General features: G+C 45.3%; 1 long non-coding RNA gene across 15 annotated transcripts in view; it reads left to right on the top strand.

Moving 5' to 3' along the window:
* Positions 1-23,698, top strand: part of LOC123585459 — a 371,435-nt gene that overhangs the window by 324,235 nt on the left and 23,502 nt on the right. For 14 of the 15 annotated variants that reach the window (XR_006706190.1, XR_006706192.1, XR_006706181.1 and 11 more), the window contains 2 exons: positions 7,846-7,956; positions 21,887-22,048. This is a non-coding gene — a long non-coding RNA (uncharacterized LOC123585459). The remainder of the gene's footprint in view (positions 1-7,845; positions 7,957-21,886; positions 22,049-23,698) is intronic. The other variant, XR_006706189.1, reaches the window with a different exon arrangement.

Genomic DNA, 23,698 nt, shown 5'->3' with positions numbered 1-23,698 from the left:
CCCATGTGAGGGTAGAGTCCATTGTGTCTATTTCCCTGCTTCTTGATTTTTGAGTTGGCCCTTTGATTAGCTTTGGCCAATAGAATGTGGCAGAAGTGATCCTGTGCCATTTTGAACCTACTCCTCAAGCATGCAGCCTCCATTCTTGAACTCTTAGACCCTGATACAGACATGCAAATAGGCCCTAGTTAGCCTTCTGGAGTAAGGTAGACAATGGGAGAGAGACTCCAGGTACCATAGCCAAGGCCATCCTAGACCTACCAACCTCCAGCTGATCTGCCAGCTGATTGCAGACACTTGAGAAAGCACAGATGAGTTCAACCAGGCCCAGCCCAGACCAGAATAACTGTCTTGCCGACGCACAGGATCACAAGCTAACTTTTGGAGTGTTTTATTAGGCATCAGATTCTAACAGATGCATGCACCATCCTGCACGGGCAAATCCACACTGGAAGACACATGACCACATCTACCAAAAATATTAGCTAGAAATGTTAACAAACTACAATGTGTTCAGGTCAGGGTGAGGATAGTTCTAAAAACCTGCTGGATAAGAAATTAAGGAAGCTTGGGCGCCTGGGTGGCTCAGCTGGTTGAATGTCCCACTCTTAATTTTGGCTCAGGTCATGATCCCAGGGTTATGGGATTGAGCCCTGCATCGGACTCTGCACTGAGTGTGGAGCTTGCTTAAGATTCTCTCTGTCTCTGTCTCTCTCTGTCTCTGTCTCTCTCTGTCTCTCTCTCTCTCTCTCTCTGTCTCTCTCTCTGCCCCTCCCCTCTGCTTGGACTCTCACCCTAAAAATTAAAAAAAAAAGAGAAGTTACATAAGCTTAATCTGGAAAGTAAGGATGTTTATGGGAACATGAGCTCTCCATTTTGACTTGACATTAATGGGAGAAGTGGGATGAATTCTTTGTAACTTCTGTGGTTGATTGAATATTGGCTGTAACTTCTCCCATTCCATCTATTCCTGCCACGGCCTTAGGGTAAGCAGAGTATGGTCTTCTCTTAAGTACTTTCTTTGACCTTGGGCTTGGACATGTGATTTGATCTGGCCAATGAAATGTAGGCAGAAGTTACGGAGCATCTGTGGCAGATTCATTCTCCTATAACTTCTGCCATTACCATAATAACAGGATTTCCCAGGGGAGGATGAGAGGCTTGTGGAGCAGAACCCCCTCCCCCCCCACAGCAGGCCAACAGAGCTTTCCCAGCCCCCCCCTCTATTATGAGTGAAAAGTTAATGTTTATTGTTATGTGCTCCTGGGGTTTTAATATTGATTCATATCTAGTAATAATTGACCAAAGTACTTCTGAGATTAAAATTAAGATCAAGGGGTATCTGTGTCAAGGAAGAAGACTTATTTAAGGACAAATCTCTTTGCTAAAGAAGAGAACTGTCCTAAAGTAGAACACATGGAGAAATTAGGAGTTCTCTATCCATGGAATATTCAATCATCGGGAAGCTGTAGATGGTGTTCTTCGAATGAGAATCAGACTTTCGTTTCAGAGCAACCGAGATGCTCAGCAATTTGGAGGATGGTTAGCAGATAATTTCAGTTGTTTTTTGCCACAGAGGAAGGGTGAGCATGCAGGAGTAAGCATGTGTGTGCAGGGAAGGTGTTGGTTAAGAGGGACAAACACTGTGGGAGCTTTGAATGCCCACTAAGGTGTTGACCTCTGATTCAAGTCTGCGCACATTTGTTATTGAACCTGGAACCTCTCCCTCTTTCCTCTGAAGTTCCACTTATTCCTGAAGTGCCAGCTTAAGTCTGGTTTTCTCTCTGGGAAGTTCACCTGACCTTTCCAGCCTCCAGGGACCAACCCATCTCTGGAGTCTTCATCTTGGCTGCCTTGTCTTTCTCCTTGAATTTTTCCAGGCTGAGATAGATGTTTCTCACGTGCTCACATAGGGTTTCCTCAAATTAAGGACCTTGCTGCTCTGGAATGTGGTCTTGCCTCTCTCTTTAGAACTGAGAGCTGGTGGAAGGCAAGAACCATAGCTCATTCACCCAGCACCCCCTCTATCTACCCTAGTGCCTGGTACATCTACATGCTCAGTAAATATTTGTGGAATGAATGGATGTGGGTTTCTTTCATCTTTTTGGTGCAACTGTAAACTCCTAAAGGCAGTTGCTACATTCCCATAGTGTTCCAAGGCCTGTGCATTTGTTCATTCAACAAATATTTGATGAATGAGTCTAACCCAGGCTTACAACACCCTATGCCACCTGGCTCCTACCATCTCTACGATATCATTTCATGTAACTTCCCTACACTCACTCACTGATCTGCTCAAGCCATACTGGCTTTCCTCAGTTCTGTGAACCCTTAAACCTCATTCCCACATCAAGGCTTTTGCAGTCCCTTTGGCTACAATCACTTTCCCTTGGTCTTCTGTGGCTTCCTCCTTCTTGTTATTCCAATCACAGGTCACCTCTTTTGAGAATCACGTGCCGAGTGACCAATCCATGGCACCACCCTGCCTCTCTCCATTGTGTCTTTCAATCCCAATTCTCTGCATGACGTTCATGACTTTTAGATAATTATCTTCCTTCCTTCCCTCCCTTCCTTCCCTCCCTCCCTCCCTTCCTTCCTTCCTTCCTTCCTTCCTCCCTCCCTCCCTCCCTCCTTTCCTCCCTCCCTCCTTTCCTTCCTTCCTTCCTTCCTTCCTTCCTTCCTTCCTTCCTTCCCCCTCCCTTCCTTCCTTCCTTCCTTACTTCCCCCTCCCTCCCTTCCTTCCTTCCTTCCTTCCTTCCTTCCTTCCTTTGTCCCTCCCTTCTTTCCTTCCTTCCTTCCTTCCTTCCTTCCTTCCTCCCTCCCTCCCTTCTTTCCTTCCTTCCTTCCTCCCTCGCTCCCTCCTTTTCTTCCTTCCTTCCTCCCTCCCTCCCTTCTTTCCTTCCTTCCTTCCTTCCTTCCTTCCTTCCTTCTTACCTTCTTTCCTTCCTTCACCAGCATGCTTATTTATTGACTGATGGTCCCTCTCAGCTAACATGTAAGCTTCGTGACAACAAGTATCTTTTGGTTTCACTCAACAGCTGTATCCCTAACATCTGATAAATATGTATTGAGTGAATGGATGAATGAATGAGTGAATGAATGAATGAACATGGGTCCAACACTCAGCTCTGCATTGTGAATACCATGGGAAGAGAATAGACAAGGATCTTACCGTCAGCTATTTTATAATTTTTGCTGAATGCTCAACGTATACCTGGTACAGCAGAGAAACCAAAACCAAACCAATAAATGCTAAACACAAAACAGAACAGATGGGAGTGTGTGTAGCTCAATGCATGTCCTGAAGCCTCAGCTACTTTCTGTGAAATGAGGACAATAATGCCTCATTTGCAGGTTTGCAAGGAAGGTGAAGTGAGATAATGAACAGGCACCACTCAACGTGTGGCACATGGCTCTCGTTCTGAGAATGGTATTCTCCCAACACCAACCCCAGATTCCCCTCAACGAGTGCAATGAAGCATATTAAGAAGCTTATGTTGGTCTACCTATCTGATCCACTCCAGAGAACCGAACTTCAATTCCAAGTATGGCTCCTGGGCTTAAATCCAGTTACGATAATGTTTCTGTCCCAGGTCCTTCCAGAGTGTTAACGGGGGAAGTGGAGCGATTATGGTTCCTTTGTGCACCATGAGCTTTTGTTAGCTGCTGTTCTTGAGCTGGGTGGTGGGGAGCTACGTGATAATTGGGTGCAAACCACAGCAAAAGCGCGAAGAGTCAGGGAATGCTGGACACAGGGTGGGTCTTCCGCAGAGGTGTGCCAATAACCGCTGGTGTTGCCAGAATGCCCTCCATGGAGAGTCAGTCCTTTTGTTTCAATCATTGCTGGATGGAATAAAAATAAGAACAACCGTTAACTCCAGCAGTCATTTAAGCGGGTCGAGTTCAATACTAACATCCAAAACAATTATGGTAGTGAGTGACCAGCACTATGATCAGGTCTCAGGAGGGTGCTTTCTGGAGACTGGGTGGCTGAGTGTCTAGTGAGCCAGATCCCGCAGAAGCCCTGGGGAAGGGGCAAGTTTGGCCAGTGGAGGGGCAAGGACAAGGACAGTTACACAACAGAGCTCCCAGAGTGAACTGTTATCTGTGTCTAATCTGTCCTCCCCTCCCCGCTCCACCTACACAGATGTGCCCTTTAAATATTTATTTGCCCACCTTTGTGGTATGTGCTAGACTTTGTCTCAAAAGTCAGCTTGATCCCTTTGAAGGTGTTTACTAATTAGATCAGCCTGGGAAGTTAGGCAACTTCAGATAAATTTATCCTGTGTGAGGTAGTCCCTGGGCACAAGACCCCTAAACAGCCTGGGGTTGGGGGGGGGGGGGTCAGCTGCCGCTTTCCTGCTTCCTTCCTTTACTGGAGGAAGTCCTAATGATTGCCCAATTAAGCTGAGTGGCACTGCCTCTTTTTTTCTGCCATTAGCCCCTGACACAAGTCTGAGGCAGGCAGCAGAGTGGCTGGAGCCAGGAGGCTAAATGCTCTTAGCAAGCACGATTATGGATCAGTGGCGTGCTGGGCTCACTTTGACATAATCCACATGAAATTCTTGCTTAGTGATACAGCATCTGGGCCGTAGGTATTGACTCGATTGTGAGCTTGGCTTGAAAGGGAAATTGCTGCTGCAGTAATTCAAGTTCAATAGACCCGCAGGTCACTGCCCTCAAATATTTAAAAATAATATTTGCTTCAGGAGAATTTGGGCACGTGCATGAGTGTATGTGCATGGAGCGTGTGTGTGTGTGTGTGTGTGTGTGTGTGTGTGTGTGTGTGTGTGTTTGGGCATATATATCCAGCTGAAAGAGCTTCTAGAAGAGGCGAAACATAAAGTGAGGGGGAGAACTTTATTATGCTGGGTCCGAAGGCAGCCTCAGTGTATGTATGGTCAGATTCATCTGATTCCCTTCAGTCACCTCAGCTATTGTCACCATTGCGATAGGCCGGGAGAGAAAGACAGCTGATGATGGCTGCCGGGACTGCCTGTCTTAGGTCTCAGAGGATCCCCTTAGAGAGTTTTGCTTCAAACGCCTTTGCTTGTTCCAAGAGTAAGGCCAAGTGCTTCCTGCTCTGTGGAGCCCCCTGGGAGAGCCTGAGAGCATGCAGAGTGATGCCTGGCAGCCTGTGACAAAGCCATGGGTGTCCGTGGGCTTTGCCTGGCATAGCCCGCCTCTCCCCGACAGAGCCAACAGCACTGCTCTCTGTTTCTGCGAGCCCTTGTTCACACGTCTGCCACAGTCCATAATTAAGACTGTTAATATGTTTACCATGAAGCTGGGAGTACCTTAGCCTTGTAACATAGCACTGTGACCTATGCCTGGGTCCACAACACGTATCAAATAACCAAACGGACACATTTCACAGGGAGAGCTGAGTTTCTTCTTGATGTTACTAAAACATGCCGCCTCTCTCAATCAAATGGAATGCAGTTTGCCTGAAGTTAGCATTGGACAAAGAAACTGGGGGCCGCATGGTGTCAGAGGACACAGCCAGCCATGTCAGCATCTGTCTGTCCCTGGGAGATTTGACTTTCCGTCTGGGGAGGGCAACTTCCCTTTTGATCCTTCTGCCACCATCACACCATCCTCCAGTGTTACGCTTGCTGATTTAACACTTTGGCCCTGAGGTGCTCCGCCCACCCCCCCCCCCCCACCTTCCCGTGTTTCTGTCATTTGGGAGTAGATCTTAGTAGTTAGAATCTCTAGGGTCAAACCACCTGAATCTGAGTCCCATCCCCCCATGAACAAGCTGTGTGACCTTGGGAAGGTCAAGGTCATTTCTTTGCAGGTCCTTGCCCGCTTCCTCAACACTAAAGTGGGGTTCTTGAGGTTGAGAGTCTAAGCAGAGATCTTAAGGGAGCGTCTGACTTAGCATAAATGCTCAGGATTGTTAGCTATTTCTTCCTGCAATGTGAAAATGATCCCGTCCATCTTGGCAACAGTGGCGGGGGGGGGGGGGGCGGTTGGAGATAATGGATACAAAGTGTCTGGCCCCCAAATGGTAGTTATGACTATTGTTATTATTAGCTCCCCCAAACAGATCAAAATATAGAAAGATTTGATCACTTCCTAAGGGATTGCACAAAGAAAGTGACCTAGTATTCAGCTTTGACCTTGACATCTCCTTCCCTGACTAGTTGACTGTTAAGAATTACAGATCTCATACATTTTTGAGAAGATTACCAGGGAACAAAAGACCCAGGAAGAAAATCTCTCTCTCTCTTTTTTAACGCTTAATTGCTAAGATACACACCCTTTCTCTTGAGGGACTGACCACAGAGGGATTTTCCATTTCAAAAAATATCTTCTCCCTTACTCTCAAGGCTTCATCTTTGCCTAACTTTATTATTATTATTATTATTATTATTATTATTATTATTATTATGTTTATTTTTATTTTTGAGAGAGAGAGAGTGTGTGTGACCAGGGCAGGGGCAGAGAGGGAGACACAGAATCAGAAACAAGCTCCAGGTTCTGAGTTGTCAGCACAGAGCCCTACGCTGGGCTTGAACCCACAAACCTCAAGATCACCACCTGAGCTGAAGTCGGACACTTAACCTACTGAATCGCCCCTGCCTAACTTTAGAAATGCCAAGTTTTGGGGGCACCTGGGTGGCTCAGTTGGTTAAATGTCCGATTTTGGCTCAGGTCATGATCTCACGATTTGTGAGTTCGAGCCCCACGTCGGGCTCTATGCTGACAGCTCGGAGCCTGGAGCCTGCTTAGGATTCTATGTCTCCTACTCTCTCTGCCCCTCCCCTGCTCATGCTCCGTCTCTGTCTCTCTCAAAAACAAATAAACATTAAAAAAAAAAAAAAAAAAGAATTGAAGAACTGCCAAATTTTAAGGCAATCCTACCACCATGATAGCAATTATACACCAAGCCATCCCAATACCTCATGCCATGGGATTTTATTATATTAGTAATATACACATTTGTGGATATATCACCATAGTAATGTTTTATTTTTGAACAAAAACATAATACTACTCTAACAACTGTTTTTTGATCTTCTTTTCTGTACTTCATAATATATTATAAATTTCCTGCCAGATCAATGAAATGATTTTTACACCATTTTGAATACCTGCTATTATATAATATGATTATTCCATAATGACCTTAACAAAACCCCTATTTGTAGACATATAAATTGTTTCTAATGTTTCCTCATTGTAAACAACACTGTGATGAATATCCTTATACTTTTCCAGTTTCACATCTAATTTTTAGCATAGAATAAGTCATTGGTAGTGGCATTTGTGTTTAAAGGGCATGCACTTTTTGAGGCATTTGATAAATTCTGCCTAGTTGTCCTTTAAAAGCCTTTACCAAGCTGATCCCCAAATAATCTAGAACAGCTTTCCATTAAAAAAAAAATTTCTTGGCACGTATAAGAAAGGATAATTTAGGCACACATCAGCAAGGGCAGAGGGCAAACAGAAGAATCTGCTAGAAGCCAACTCCCATGGGGGCTTTAGTTGCCCAGAGAGCTGAGAGGAACAATGTCTTTGTAGCATCTTCACCCATGGGTACCACTGAGATGCCCCATATGGCGGGAGCAGCTCCTGTCTGTAGGAGTTTTCATACATCCCAGTGACACTGGATTGTGGTTTCAGGAAGAAGCCATTTTTCTTAGGAAACAAGGCTAGGCAGTGGTGTTGGCAGGGGACCAGAGAAAAGGCAGAAGGTGGTGCAGGTGAAGAGGTGTGGGTTTTTAGTGGGATGTCACCAGCTGTTGTGACTTAAAACTCAAACACAGCCTTCAGGTGACAGTCTAGAAGTTACTAGTTATGCTGAAGGCTGACTCGAAATCCTTCCTCCCTTGTCAGAGGAACTCAGCGGGTCTGAATGAATCATCATGAGGAAGCATGACTTGTTGAGGCTTCCCAAGACATGGAAAGGAATCTGGCCGACCTCTGTGTTGAAGCTTTACGAGACAGGTGGGTGCAACCGCCGATCTTTACGAAGGCGACTGTGGCTCAGAGTCTTGGGACTCCTCTGTGCCCTGTAAAGCTTTTATGAAACCTCTGTCATGCTCTTGGTAGGTCCTGTGTCATGAAGAAGGATGCTAAGCACAAGGAATATGCCATATATGACCTCTTCTAGGTTTCTGATCCTTCCAGGGAGGGATCTCAGCACTTTTTGGCTCTTGTCAAGAAACCAAATGGCTGAAACTAAGTGAATTGTTCACAGTGGTAAGATCTTGTTTGGGGAGAAGGGTGTAGCTTTATATAATTCTGGGGCTTATTGGCTTGGGTGAGAACTCCCTGGCATCTGCTGGAATTTGTAAGTGATGATGCAGGGAGGGAAATGGAGAAGTCAAGGCATTTACTGACCTAACACAGGCTTGTTAAAAAACACCAATTACATATATGCAGTGTCTCTGCATTAAAAAGAAAATATACACTGTCAGGAGAGAAAATGGGTTATTATTCACGGCTAATTCTTTTAGGTAAACATGGGAGTGTTCATACTTATGGCAAAGAGAAAAGTTTAGTAGAGATTCATGCAGCCCCATCATATATTTCTTGGGGCATCTATCTAGCAGTGGGACTTACTAGGTTTTCATTTTTCTCTATATTTCTCTTTCTGTTTTCCTCATCTCTTGTTCTACCATATGGGAGGATAGAAAACAACGACAATGAACAAAAAACAAATAGGACTTGGAATCAGATTACCTAGAGTCAAGTCACTGTGAGATGTTTGGCTTTTCTGAGCCTCACTTTTCCCATCTGCAAAATGGACACAATGAGACCTGCTTTGCTGTGTTTGTTCATTCACCACAGGTTAAATCGAGTATCAATGAACCAGCTAGCAAAAGATGAAACATTGGCTCCAAAGCTTAACATGGCTCAGTTTTTTTAGATTTTTACTTTCTGTTTTAAAAACTCTTCTGGGGGCGCCCGGGTGGCTCAGTCGGTTGAGCGTCCGACTTCAGCCCTGGTCATGATCTCACGGTCCGTGGGTTCGAGCCCCACATCGGGCTCTGTGCTGACAGCTCGGAGCCCGGAGCCTGTTTCAGATTCTGTGTCTCCCTCTCTCTCTGACCCTCCACTGTTCATGCTCTGTCTCTCTCTGTCTCAAAAATAAATAAACATTAAAAAAAATAAAAATAAAAACTCTTCTGTTGTTTCTCCTGACTTAATCTCTACTTCCAGACAAACATATAGCGTCTTTAGCTGTTCTGGTACATTTATGGATTTTTGAATTTGGAGGTTATTAGAAGATTGTGTCCCTCTGTTCTTGGTGCAAACTACCAATCAGGAAATAATGCAGGCATTAGAATCATCTTCTTTTCCTTTTAGAATGTCCTTTTCATTGTCCAAGCTTTCTGTGGCTTTTCTATTTCAATCTGTATTGCCCAGACTGCTAATGGGATAGGCTCCTAACTGGTGTCCTTGATTTGTTCTTTCCTTGCCAGCCTAACCTATACATAATATTTATTCATTCACTTAGCAAACATGTTTCATGTATCTGACAGTTTCCACCAACTCTAGTGGGTGCTGGACATGTGCCTAACTCGCTCAAATACCTCCCTCAGATTCGCATTTCTATTAATGTAAATATCAAGCCCCTTAACCTAGAGTTCAAAATCCCTGCGTAAAACTGTTTCAACCTACTTTTTGATTCTCTCTGTCTCACGACCTACATCAGCTCTCCATGTTAGCTGGGCCGATCTCCTCCTTAGCTTTGCAGATGTCCTTCCCCCTTCCAGGAATGCTCTCTTGTCTCTATTTTATTTATTCCAACCTAAGGTTCAGTGCTGAGCCCAGATGTTAATTCCCCTGTGGAATATTCAGACTGTGCCTCCTTGGGACCCTTGTCACTTAATATCTGAGGCCATATAATTCAAATGGCTGTGTAGCTTTTCAAGCATCCAGGAAGACAGTAAGACTTCAAGGTGGTTGAATGAAAACATAGAAACATCTTGACTCATTTGTTCTTGCATCATCCACAGGACCTCATATCACAGTGTCCTGCTCAACAAACACTTGTCTGTTTGTTGTTTGAGCCATGTAACAAAACATAAAAACTGGAACTAATGCACTGTTAGAATTATGCCAGTAGCCGATTGCTTCCCTCTCTTTTTTAGGGATGACTTCAGATGCCAACTTGGTTCAGACCCTTCCTTATCTATGGTGTCCTCTCCAACCTGGCTACCATCATTCCTTCATCCCTCTTCAAAGTCCTCTTGCTATGGAAATACAGGGTCACAGGGGTTAGTAGCATTAGGTAGTTTTTACTGTTTAAAAGAAAAAAAGCTAATGCTTTGCCTAGGTATCTAGATCTGACTTACAATTCTGACTGTAAGCTGAGCAACCCTGGAAAAGCTGTCTTGCCTCTCTGAGTCTCGGGTTTCTCTTCTGTAAGATAGAATACATAAAACCTCTTGCAGGGGCAGTTGGAAAAAATAAATATGATAATATACATATATAGCATCATTGCACTGCTCAATTCATACTAAATGCTTATTTAATCATTGATGTGATTGGTATTCACCATAGATGCTAGAGTAGTCCACATCCTCTTTGCAGGAACCATTGGATTTATAAGGATGCGTATCAATCCCATGTGTGGTAGGCTCTCATAGATTTCATTTTGGGAGCTGGCCATATCCAGCCTTCCCTGCTGGTATAGGATCTCTTCTGTTTTGTAGTCATTTTTTTAAATGTTTATTTATTTTTGAGAGACAGAGAGACAGAGCGTGAGCAGGGGAGGGGCGGAGAGAGAAGGAGACACAGAATCCGAAGCAGGCTGCAGGCTCCGGGCTGCCAGCACAGAGCCCAACATGGGGCTCGAACCCATGAACTGTGAGATCATGACCTGAGCTGAAGTCGGACACTCAACCAAGTGAGCCACCCATGTGCCCCTCTTTTTTTTTTTTTTTTTTTTTTTGTAGTCTTGTTGGAGAGTAGTGGCCTCTACCTACCACAGACGTCAGACAGCTTAGACTCAGCCCTCATCCCTAGGCTACCAGAGCTGAGCAAATGTCTTGGCTTGGCCAGTTGGATGTTTCTGCAATCTGGCTTCTCAGGCTTGGGATCCTGGTGGTATGACTTCTGCTTTTGGGATTTTGAAGTCTGAGTGTATGTCCAAAGCTGAGCGGTCACTTAGAATTCATTCACAACAATGAAGGCAGCTTTGATGGTGTGTTCGGCTGTGTTCTTCCTTCTTCTTATGATATCGCTGTTGAGTTTCCTCCTCCTTAATCATCCAGACCACTGAGGTTCTTGTATTCTAAGGTCCTGTTGCTGTGAGCCTCATAAGCTTCCAGGAAGTCACTATCTGACCACCGCGCCCCCCCAACATCTCCAGTTTTTCTCCATACATAATATGAAACCGAGAACTGAGAATGACATTCTGTGCATCTCACGTACTTCTTTCAGTGACCAAGACTCCACAGTGCACTAGGCTGATCTTCAGTCCCACCACCATGGTGGCTGAGTAGGCTCTTCTGCCCCCCTCATCCTTGTCGTTTGGTTTCCACTGTTTACTTTCTGAACCTGAAAACAGAAAGAAGGTTGAGCTGCCCTCTAGCTAAGCCACTGGCTTTCACATCACCCCCACTTCTGCCTTTGCGGAGTGGCACCGCTCACCTTGAATTGTTACCATGTTTCAATCGTTTACTCCTGCTAGGAAGGGTGGCTCAACCAATGAAACTCTGCACCTTTTCTTTCAACATCAGAACTTGTTTTCAGGAGACATCAGTTCTCATCCCACCTTGGCTGCTGATTCTCTTTTTTTTTTTTTTTTTTTTTTTTTTTTTTTATTTTTTAAAAATTTTTTTTTTCAACGTTTATTTATTTTTGGGACAGAGAGAGACAGAGCATGAACGGGGGAGGGGCAGAGAGAGAGGGAGACACAGAATCGGAAACAGGCTCCAGGCTCTGAGCCATCAGCCCAGAGCCCGACACGGGGCTCGAACTCACGGACCGCGAGATCGTGACCTGGCTGAAGTCGGACGCTTAACCGACTGAGCCACCCAGGCGCCCCAACTGATTCTCTTTATGTAACCCAGTTTAGCTCTTCATCCTTCAGTCTTCTTCCCTCTAAACTAGGCTAGGTAGCAGCTGGAGGGGCAGTCTGGGGCAGAAATAAAATGATTGTCATGCCGGCATCTTTGTAAAGCAAGACTGATGTGGTGATGATCACCACATAGTGCTATGAATATTTTTCACAATAACAGTGATAATAAAATCAATGGTGAGAATGTTAGGAAGGACTGGGTGGCTTTGTGGGGTTTGGTTATTAATGGCTGAGGACTGCAATGATTGGCAGTGGCGGGGCGGGGGGATGGCTAGGGGCTGGGGCCAAGCTACCATTTTTCTTAATCACGTAGTGACCTCTTCTGGGGAACAAAAGAGGCAAGCAGGGCCTCAGCACTGGGGGACCCCTTACACATCTGCTCTGAGGCAAGCAATGATAGCACAGATGGTCCCAGGGGAGAAGCTCTCAGGGTAGATGTTTGCCCTGGGCAACCAAATGGAAAACAAAAACAAATGAACTGAAACTGAAAATCATTTGCTCAGGAGCCCTCTCTGAGAGAGATATCATAGAGCTGGTCAAACTTTGGGGACCCATTCCATGCCTTGTGGTGAGGCCGTGGTCAGGCAAGCTGTCCACAACCAGGAACGTAAGATCAGCCTTGAGGGAGAATGGCTCGAAACAGGTCCAGATGGGAAATGTACTTTTGTGTATTCCTAAATGGAAGAGAAAAAAAAGGCTATCTCAGATATACAAAGCTAGGTTCAGAGTGAGTCTAGTAGAGGAAGTGGCTTTTGCTCAATGGTCCTTTTTTGGAGGCAGGAGAGGGGCAAGCCTTGCCAATTGGACTGAGAGTAAGACAAACCAGAAGAATGTTTGTTTGCTTGTTTGTTTTCTCCAACAAATGTCACCATATTCATCTGTTACTTCAGACTCTTGGAAGGAGAAAGAAGAACCTCCAGTAAGCCTTCTTGGTGACTCTAGCTACTACTGCAGTCCCCTTCTCTGGGTGCCTGCAGGACTTAAGCTGGGCTAGATGGCGGAGCATTTGATCAGACCTGGTCTGTGTTGGGCTGTCCTGTGCTACACATTCCCAAGAACACAGCCTTGTCCATGGCTTCCACATAAACTCATGGGCAGCAAGGTGCAGGTTGACGGAAATCCTATTGTCCAACCTCTTGTTGGATGGAGTCAGAAGAACTGGACTTGGAGAGAGGAAGGGTCTTACCCTAAGTCCAGGGACAGAAGGACGAGGCTCAGATTAGAATGGAGTCCTCCAACCAGTTAACAGTCATGCCCCCCCACTTCCCTCCAGCCCCCCCCCCGCATACTAATTGACTAGCTTTATTATTAATGCTTGTGTACTAGGTTGACTAATAGTATGGTAGCTACAATTTGTTAAGTGACTACTGCACGCGAGTCTCTGTCCATTCATTTATTTAGCAAAGATTTGTTGACTATAATGTGCTAGACACTGGAGATAAGGGTAGTGAGGAAACAGTTAAAAGCTCTGCCATTGCCAGTGATCTCATCTACAAAGATAAAATGAAAACTGCAATCACCAAAGCCCAGGGATCGGATGCTGTAAGAGGCCACCACGATAGGGTGGAGCTTTTAGTCCAGCGAGAGCTTCTATAAGGAGGTGGCCACTGTATTCATACAGTTGCTGGGGCCTCACATCCCTGGGCTATCCTTACCTCCTCTGATTTTCTTACACCCTGCATCCTCCACCAGCAAATCTGGTTGGCTCTGCATCTGAAATATGTCTCACCAGTTGGTGCCATCCCTCTTTGTCCACACACCCCCAGTCTCTTGGGTGCATTGCTGGGACATGATCTTCATGCTTCCACTCTTGCCTCCTCACGATCAAATATGTTCAGACAATTTGGGGTCATAACTTTGTCCAGGTCTTATACAGGAGAACTTCTCAGAGGCTTTCATTTATGAAAATGCTAATCAATATGCTGAATCTCCAAGAATAGAATAGAGTAGACAGCATATTGCAAACATATTGGCCACAGCATGTTTTCTTATGGAGTATTTCACACAACTGCCGTCCCATAGAATGCACTCTGGATAACCCAGAAAATGTCTGTGAAAAGATATCATATAAAATTATTATTATCCCACATGATGACCCAATGGGGGACGGAGACACTCACAACAGTTTTGTTGAACTGGGAGTCAGGTTGAGTAAGTTTTAGCTGCAGTTAGCTACTTTTGAGCTCTGTGGCCTTGGGCAACTTATTTAATCATTCTGAGCCTGGTTTCCTCATCTGCAAAATGCAGATAATAATTCCCGTCCTGTCAACTTTGCCAGGCGGTTTGGGAGAATCCAATGAGATGATGGACGCTAGAGAAGGGGGCATCCCTTTGCCCTGGGAAACTAAAGCACACCCAAACCCAGTGCCGTTACTGTGCTACCAGGGAGGCCTGGACAAACGTTAGTATTTCTGGTTACACCATCTCTGCATTTAGTCATGATCAAAGAGCAATAAATTAACATTTGGCTTATTTACTTGAGCAACTGAGAGTAAAAACTCAGGGAGTTGCTGGCCATGGGCTAGAAATCAAACAAAACGAATTAATTGGAACTGTACAGAATGCCAGTCCGTGCCATGCACGGGAACAGTAAAGAAAAAGCCAGGTGCCTGGACAGAGGATGTAAAGAGCAGGGATTGTGTGAAAAGTCTCGGGAGGTAAGAGAACTTCTAGAGAGAAGCTATGAGACTGTAGCTTAAAGATTGATTATCATCTCCACTAATGGTGTTGACACGGTGCCCTACACCAAGTCACTGAATGGCACTGGGGGTGGTAACTCAGTGAGGGTCAGTGGGGCAGTGTGGCAACTCCTAACTGGCAAAGCTCTGAGTCTTTGTAAGGTGCCCATTCAGAGTACCTGGTTCAGACCAGGTCCGCAAGCTCTGCTGATGTCTCCTTCCGGACCCAAACGCTGCCAGGTTCTCTTTTCTCTGGGGCTTCGGGCTATGACCGACCAGGTGAACTTGGGCTAAGGACACTGAACTTCCAGACGAATTCACACTCAACAAATACAACTTGTGTTTCTGGGCCAAGCCTCTGTTGGTGATGATGACAAAGATGATGATAGTATTAATAATGGTCATAAAAAATAGAACATCCAGGGGCGCCTGGGTGGTTCAGTCGGTTAAGCGTCCGACTTCAACTCAGGTCACCATCTCACGGTCCGTGAGTTCGAGCCTCGCGTTGGGCTCTGGGCTGATGGCTCAGAGCCTGGAGCCTGCTTCCGATTCTGTGTCTCCCTCTCTCTCTGCCCCTCCCCCGTTCATGCTCTGTCTCTCTCTGTCTCAAAAATAAATAAAAACGTTTAAAAAAAATTAAAAAAAAAAATAGAAAATCCATATGGAAGCTTAGAAAGTCACTCATATCCAACCCCCTCAAGGGGGTTGGATAAATAAATAAATGGCCGGTGTTCTTTCATTTTGTTATGTGCCCACTTATCAGGAAGTTTAAATCCAAAGTACTTTCTCCACCTACCCCCAAACCTTAAGATTGAGGCAACAGTGCCCCAGGCAAGAACTCAATCGAATGAAAAAGGTTTCTGTTTGCACAAAGTTGTTTACCAGGATTACTAAGCAAACAGGAGAAATGGAACAAAATGATAAAAACAATCTTTGGTGCTTTCCTGTGGGATTTTCTGAGGTCTTTCAAAGCATGTCCAGTGACTGGTGAAATTGACTTCTTGGAGGAAAGAGAAGAGGAAGGAAAGTGAACACATTATCATGAATCTTGTCTCCTGTGAGTTTTATGGCTGTAGCTGACCGTGGCTGCTCCCAGCCTTTGCTGAACATTGGTTTTTTGGTGTGACCTGTGTGGTTGGGTACATAGGCCAGTGGTGTTCCCTGGAAACATGGGTAGGCTGAGGCCAGGGAAAGCTGATAGAGTGGAGTGTCCTGGCCTTTCTCAGAAATGAGGGTTCTCTAAGTAAGAGTCCAGATGGTAGTACAACCAGGGGGGTTATCAGCAGTGGCACCTGAATTGCCTGGAGCAGGAAGGGACACAAATATTTAGGTAGCTGCTGGGTTTCTCACAACTAGGAGAATCTCAGCTTATGAAACAAACTGGCAGCTCATTATTGTCCCCACTGAACAGATGAGGAAACTGAGTCTCAGAGATTACATTGAACCTGTTTAAGCTTACCCAGCCCCAACCCGGGAGAGCCTGGATCCAAATTCAGACCATCTGATGCCATGTCCTGAGCTTTTTCCCTACAGTGAGGATCTGAGAAGCCTGACCTTTTCCATGCCACCCGCCCGCGATTCAGTGTGTGTTTGGCTTGTTGTCATTATCTAATTACTGGTTTGCTCTGAAGCTTGCCTTCATTTCTGGGCAGCTCCTGGGATAGAGACACATTCAGTAGTGACACTAGATGTCGTTTCTTGGGGTTGAAGAGTGACTCAGAGTGAGAAGATGGGTTCAATGACCCAAGGGGCCTTAGAACCCCTTGAATTTTGACAACTCACAAACAGAGCACTTATGAAGTGTCAGGCAGAAGGCTGAAGCCCCTCAGCAGGAGCTCGCCCTTCCTTGCAATAATCTTAGGAAGTACACATCATTGTCATATCCATTTACAGATGAAAAGACTGAGGCTTACGGAGATTGACTTGTCGAAGCTTGCATAGCCAGAAAGCAGAAGAGCTGGGAATTAACTTGAGGTAGTCTGAGCACTTACTCCTGACTCTGAAAATACTTGTCAAATATTAAGTTGTTCTCAAAGAGGTCCTCCGACCAGCATTGACATCAACCAGCAATGTGTTAGGGATACTGAATCAGAAACTCTGGAGGTGGGGCCCGGCCCTCCGGGGTTGTAGCAGCCTTCCATGCATCCTGATATACACTCCCATCTGAGAACCCCGTGGCTATGCTGAACTGCTGTGCTCTAAGGGAGAAAGGACTCAGAGTACTGTAGGTGCCAGGTGAACGTAGACTTGGGAAGATGGCTTTCCAGGATGGGCTGTTGTTTTGGATTGTGGACCACACCTGAGGGAATAGAGCCAAGGCAAAAATCTCTCCAGAGAGGGGATTTGATGGGAAGAGAAGGGGGATGGGGTGACCTCACAGCTACCTTCCAAGAATACAGTGTGTTTGTAGGACACGTGTCATTGATCCACTAAGGATCACTGAAGTCAAGTGACTTGGCCAAGGCCCTGGAACTAGTGACAAGTGATGGACTCAAAGTCAAGCCCCTGACTCCTTACAAGGCATTCTACCACTGTGTCTCCCCAGAGCATGGTGAGTCATAGACGTTTCAGTAACTCCCTCTGGATCATGAGAAGCTCTTCTCAGTAATGGTCACAACCTTCTCCTGACCAGATAACCTGGAGTGAGGGAAGAATAAAAAGGACAGCAGGGCTGGTGGTTCCAGGAGGGAGGAAATATGAAGGGAGGGATTCAGAGAGGGGCAGAGAGGAGACAGGGAGACATCATGTTCTGGGAATCCAGGACTATCTCCTCATCTTGGCCATCATCGTCACCGTTTACTGGGCTGTAAATGCTCTAAAGTGGTGCCACACAAAACAGGGTAGCACAGCTGAACTTGACTTTGATTCCTGGCTTTGCCGGTGACCCTACGCAGTTTATTTAACCTCTCAGAGATTGGATCCTCATCTACAAAACGAGAATCCTCAGAATTCTGGCCTCACAGGATTTGAGGGAAATTCTAAGGGAGTTAATGTATGTAAAACCCTTAGCAGATTGCCTGGCTCATAATAGGTGCTTAATAAATGTGCACCAGAGTTGGGAGTGTGGAAATAATTCCCCATTGATTTGCTTCCCAGAGATGGTGGTTAATGTCAGGAAGATATGCAAGTCTGGGCCAGAGCTGAATTCTTTTTTTTTTTTTAATGTTTATTTATATTTGAGAGAGAGAGAGTGTGTGAGCAGGGGAGGGGCAGAAAGGGAAGGAGACACAGAATCGGAAGCAGGCTCCAGGCTCCAAGCTGTCAGCACAGAGCCTGATGTGGGGCTCGAACTCACTAACCGTGAGATCACGACCTGAGCCGAAGTTGGATGCCCAACCAACCGAGCCACCCAGGCGCCCCTAGAGCTGAATTGTTTGAGAGGATGTAGGGGGTGCTGAGGCTGCTACCAATGGATCACCTTATCTCTTTTTCCAATACGTAGTGGATGATGAAATAAGAACATCTCTTTGAAAGTTCCCAAGTCATTCCCCTGTCCCGGGGCTCCCACCCCTCAGTGCAGCCCTGACCCCACTCAGAATGGCCCTCAGGCCCTCTCCTTTCTCTTCCCCTTCCCTCCCTCCCTCGCTCTGGTTCCCTGGACACTGCCATGCAGACTTGCATCCCAGTTTTCAGCGGCAGCTCACTTCTGTCCATAAGAACGCCCACAGCCTACACCAGAACAACGGGGTGAGGGTGAAAGCTGTGGTGGGTCCCGAGAGGCGGGGCAGAGTGCCGGCACCCAGGCCATCTCTAGCATTGAGAGAAGGAGGTTGGACTCTATATAATCTCTCGCTCTACCTCTGTCCATGTGACCAAGATGCTTGAGCTCATTCATAAAATAATAGGAAAAGCTAACATTTGTTTGAGCAGTTCACTATATGCCAGGCATCAGTCTCAGTGTTTTATGTGTATTTACTCAAATAATGCTCAGCGTAACCCTCAAGTAGAACTACTGTTATAATCCCCATTTACAAATGAGAAAATGCAGACACAGAGAGGTTGAGTAACTTGTCCCGGGTCACGCAGCTGGCAAGCAGGATTTAAATGCAAGCGTTCTAATGACAGGATTTTCCCTCTTAACCACTATGTGATGCTGCTTCTCCAAAGGGGACAGCAGGCGTTCGTGACAGCAGAAAAGAGGTCTTATTTCTAACATATATTTTGTTGAAATTGTATGAATATGAGTGTTATTATTAAGTTGGTTCTTAGAGAAGTGCGTATGGCAAAGGTAGTTTACAAGGATTTTCAAGGGGTTGGAGTTGCTTTGGGATCAACTTTATTCCTGTGGCATAAAGGCCAAGTGAGGTCTGGAAAAAAACACCCTGGGAGTTGTGATCTTGTCAACACACCCCCACCCCCACACCTCTGCTATCAGCAGAATATGAAAATGCCCATCTCAATATGCCTGGAAGGGAACAGAAGTCACCCAAATGGAACATGCAGAAGGTGGGGTGTGTGTTAAGGCCAGGAAGGGGTTGCCCCCTTACAGAACGCACAGAGAGATTTGAGCCAATGCCTTCATGTTCGCTTTGGGTATTTCTCAACATCAGCTAGTAGAGCCAATTCTGATACTGCCATCTTCCACACTCCACCCCAGTACACACTTATGTCTAGCCGAATGTCTGCTGGACATCTGTCCCTGCAAAAGAGAAGCTCCCTTAAGAACCTAGAGCACAGACTCAGTGTTTTATATTGCCGTAATTTCACGTGTAAAAGAATCACTAGAGACTGTATCAATCAGTTTTGCTGCGTAACAAAGAACCCTGCCCCCAGATCTCGGTGGCTTATAAAAATGAAGATTTATTTTCCATTTACGTCACAAGATGCCCACAGCTCAGCAGTCGTTGTGCTTCAGGCTGTGGGTTGACTAAGGGTCAGTTCCATTGGTCTTCCTGGTCTGTGATTGCATAGGAAGGAGCAGCCCCTATGTGCAGTGTGCTGTTCTGACAGAAGGCAGGAATACAAGAGACCGACTTTTTAGGTATGCGGTCACCTTACACGTTTGCAGCCATGTGGCCCATAGTCCACAGGCCAGAGCAATTCTGTGAGCCGAATCTGACAGTAGAGTAGGAAAATCGACTGGCCCTGTGTGGCAAGGATGTGAAAGCATAATCCTTTTACAGAAGATGGTCTGTAATCCAAATTATCACAGGGATTTTTTTTAAGCATGCAATTCAAGGGCCCTTCCTCAGCTATTTTAATTCAGTAGGTCAGGGTAAGTAATAACACCAGGAATAATAATAATAGTAATAATAATAAAGATGGGACACCTGGGTGGCTCAGTCGGTTGAGACTCTGCCTCTTGATTTTGACTCAGGACATGATCTCATGGTTCACGGGTTCGAGCCCTGTGTCAGGTACAGTGCTGACAGCCCAGAGTCTTTTTGGGATTTTCTCTCTCCCTCTTTCTCTGCCCCTCTCCAATTCACACACACACATGTGTTTTCTTTCTCTCTCTCAAAATAATTAAATAAACTTAAAAAATAATAAGGATAATGACCGATATTGTTTGCCTTTTATGAGTTTTATGAGCCAAAAACTGTGTTAAGTGTGCATGTATGATGTTGTTTAATCCTTATGATCTCCCTTTTATAGGTAAAAAAGAGAAGCTCAGACATGTTCAGAAACTTCCCCAGGTTACACAGCTAGTAAATGGTAGAGCAAGGGCATGGACCTGTGGAGTATAACTCCTGAGCACCCCAAAGTCTTCTTCTGCCTCTCAAATATGCCAATTCTCTCCTGCCTCAGGGCCTTTGCACTTCCTTTCTCCTCAGCTTGAATGAAGTTTTCTGTCATTCATTCACTCATTTCTCAAGTTTCAGTAGAAACATCACTTCCTCAAAGAAGATGCCTGATGGACTCTCTTTGTGGGTCTCCTGGATTTTGTCAGCCTTATATGACCTTCTGTGCTGCGGCAACTCACTTGATGGGAGCCCAATCTCCTGTGCATCCTCTAGCCTCCTAACACCTCAGGCTGTCTCAGCTCTCCTCAGGGAAAACAGGAGATGGGAAGGGGCCAGCAGATAAATCTCTCTCTGTTCCTTCTCCCGGATGGGCTCTCCAAGACACGGTTGTCCCAGATGGCTCATCCATCTGAGCCATCAGCTCCATTTTCTTGCAAGGCTGGTGCCAGCTCTGTAAAACACCACCTTGCACATGCTTTCCGTCGTTCCTTCACTTCCTCTTGTCCTTTTCTCTTGCTGCCCTAGACTGCCTCGCCCAAGAAAGCATTAGCAAGTGAGATTTACTGCTGGGTTTGCTCTCTTGGGAGCCCAACCTAAGGGACCCCTTCCCATCTAAACTTGACCACCCGTTTTTCTCCCTCCAGTACCCTAATCTTGTGTCTCACAGTGTTTTCTAGCACAACTACTCATCATATCTAATATATGTGGTTATGTGGTTATCTGTTTAACAACAACCTCTCTCCCTCCACGGTAAGCTCCATGAGACAAAGATTGCACAGTGTTGATTGCCATTGTGTTGCTTGTACTTCGTGGATGGTCTGCCCATAGCAGCTGCATAAATAATATCCAGAAATGAGTGTGCATGCCTGGGTTTGAATCCTTGTTCTGACTCTGTTACTTTGGCGAGTTACTAAAAATTCCTCAGCTTCGTTTTCCTTCTTTTTGTGGAAAAATGGGACGAGGTACCTACTTCAGACATTCTGAGAACCAACGCTGGTGGTAAATGTAGATGTTCAATAACTGATAATAATTGCTGATATTATTAGGCAAGGCCAGCCCCCAGCAGTCTTTTCCTGTAAGGGCCCAGATCGTAAATATTTTAGGCTTTGTGGAAGAGATGATCCCTGCCACCAATTCAACTCTGTTATTGTGTGAAAACAACCATAGATGATATATAAACAAATGGGTGTGTCTGTGTTCTAATAAAACTTTATTTACAAAAACAGGTGACAGGCCATATTTTGGCCCTCAGGTTGTAGTTTGCTGACCCCTATACTATACGGTCTGAGCAGTGTCAACATAAAGGCTTGTGCTAACTCATATCAACCGACTGCAAATATTTCTGAACTTTCTAGACAAGGCTTCTCCCTTGATTTCTTCTCCGTGTTAAAGATAAGCAATAGTTTCCTGGCAGTGACAGTGTACTTTCAGGGAAACCTTATTCTCAGAGTCTGTATTTGTTTATAATACCTCTCCAACAGGTGTGAGCGGTAAGAGACCTACCGTATATTTTCTCTCCGACTCTTTGTTTCCTGGTAATGGTGCACCTTCTCCACATACACGAAGCTAGTCTGTGGTGAGAAAAATCAGCATTTGGAAGACCGGAACTTTGCTTGTCTCCTGAGAAGAACCTTACTTTTATGGTAAATGTTTTTAAAATATGTTGTTTCCTGCAAGAGATATTAGAGATAGTCTTTTTTTTTTTTTTAATTTGGTCAAGCTTTGAGAGAAGAGCAGATCTAGCCATCATCTATCTGTCTATCTCTATCTATATTGACCCCAGTATATCTATATCGATATCGATATCAACATCAATATCGATATTGATATCGATGTAGCTATATATCTAATGGGGTCAAGAGAATAAGACAAGTGTGCTTTAGAGAAAACAGTAGATTTTTTAAGCTTTGCTGTGTATCAGGTATGTGAGAGGGGGCCAAGACACCACAGCTGATGGTTCATCAGGAACCACCCACAGGAAAATTGAGGTGCTATTAATAGGAGGAGAGGGAATTACAGATCGGAGCTGGGTGGGGCGGATATGAAGTGGCTGCCATATCTTACCCCTGTGAGCATCAGTGTGCCTCTCTTGTGCTGATGAAAAAAGATGTTGTAAAGGGCACCTCGCCCATTGCCTGGTACAAAATAGAGCTGGACTAAATCTCTCTTTTTTTGTAGCTATTAATAAAACAAGACACTCCACAAATCCTACCAAGGGTTAAGCCTACTTGAACTGATCACACGTTTGTTGGATTCTGATACATATCACCTTGATGTGACATTGCAGACCCACATTCCGCACATCTTTGTGTTCTCCCATCCTTGGAGTTTCGGTGATGACTCTCCTCATGGTTGCAATGCGGCTGCCTCTGCTCTAAGCATCATGTCTTTTCAGGACATCTTTTCATGCAGGATGAAAGAAAGCAGGTGGCAAAAAGGGCCCCCTCCTTTACTTCCTTTGTGCTGGGGAAGGAAATCTTCTCCAGAAGGCCCCTTGCAAAATTCTCTTTATGTGCCATTGGCCAGAAATGTGTCACTCATCTGACCCTAAACTAATTGCTCCCAAAGGGGGTGTGGTAACCATGATCGTCTGAGAAGAACCATGATTCATCTACTGTGGCTGGAACTAGGAAAGAAGCGGCATGCTCACGGGCAGGGAGAGTCTGCCATATCTTTTTTGTCATTTCCTTCTCACGTCTATTTAGTTGACCAGTTCCTAACTCAGTGCCTGACCTAAAATAGGCACTCTGTATGGTTTTGTTGGGGGATGAGTAAGTAATACGTGAAGAAATAATGACTAGAATGTCCTCTCCTTGCCTTTTCCCCTATTTATTCTTTTTGTTTTCCTTATTTCTCCGAGTCTGAGAGAGGCAGTCCTGGAACTATTCTTGTCCATGCAGACGACTCTTCCTAAACTTGGTAGCATGGTAAAAGATGAATATGGTTCATCACACCGTCCATTTTCTGCCTTTGGTATGCGTTGGTCAGTGTGGTCAAGGAGAGAACAGGGTAGGGGAGGTTGGTGGTGTAATCAAGGACTGACTGCTCAGCTATGACCAAGCCTGTCCTCAGCAAGACAGGGAACCATCAAAGTCCGATTCCCTTCATTCCTTTCTCTGGGCAATTTCCTATGGGTGTTCAAACTTTTCTATTAGAGTGTCAATAAAATGACAGCGAGCTGTGGAAAATATCAAAGAGAAATGGTGTGGAATGCGGCAAGCATCTTGGAAGCATTTGTTATCAAGTATGTAATGAGATAATTATAAACCTCTTTCCACTTAGCTCACAGCCCA

The sequence above is a fragment of the Leopardus geoffroyi genome, chromosome C3 (genome assembly GCF_018350155.1).
Source record: "Leopardus geoffroyi isolate Oge1 chromosome C3, O.geoffroyi_Oge1_pat1.0, whole genome shotgun sequence".
Taxonomy (NCBI): Eukaryota; Metazoa; Chordata; class Mammalia; order Carnivora; family Felidae; genus Leopardus; species Leopardus geoffroyi.
This window is presented reverse-complemented; position numbering and strand designations above follow the sequence as displayed.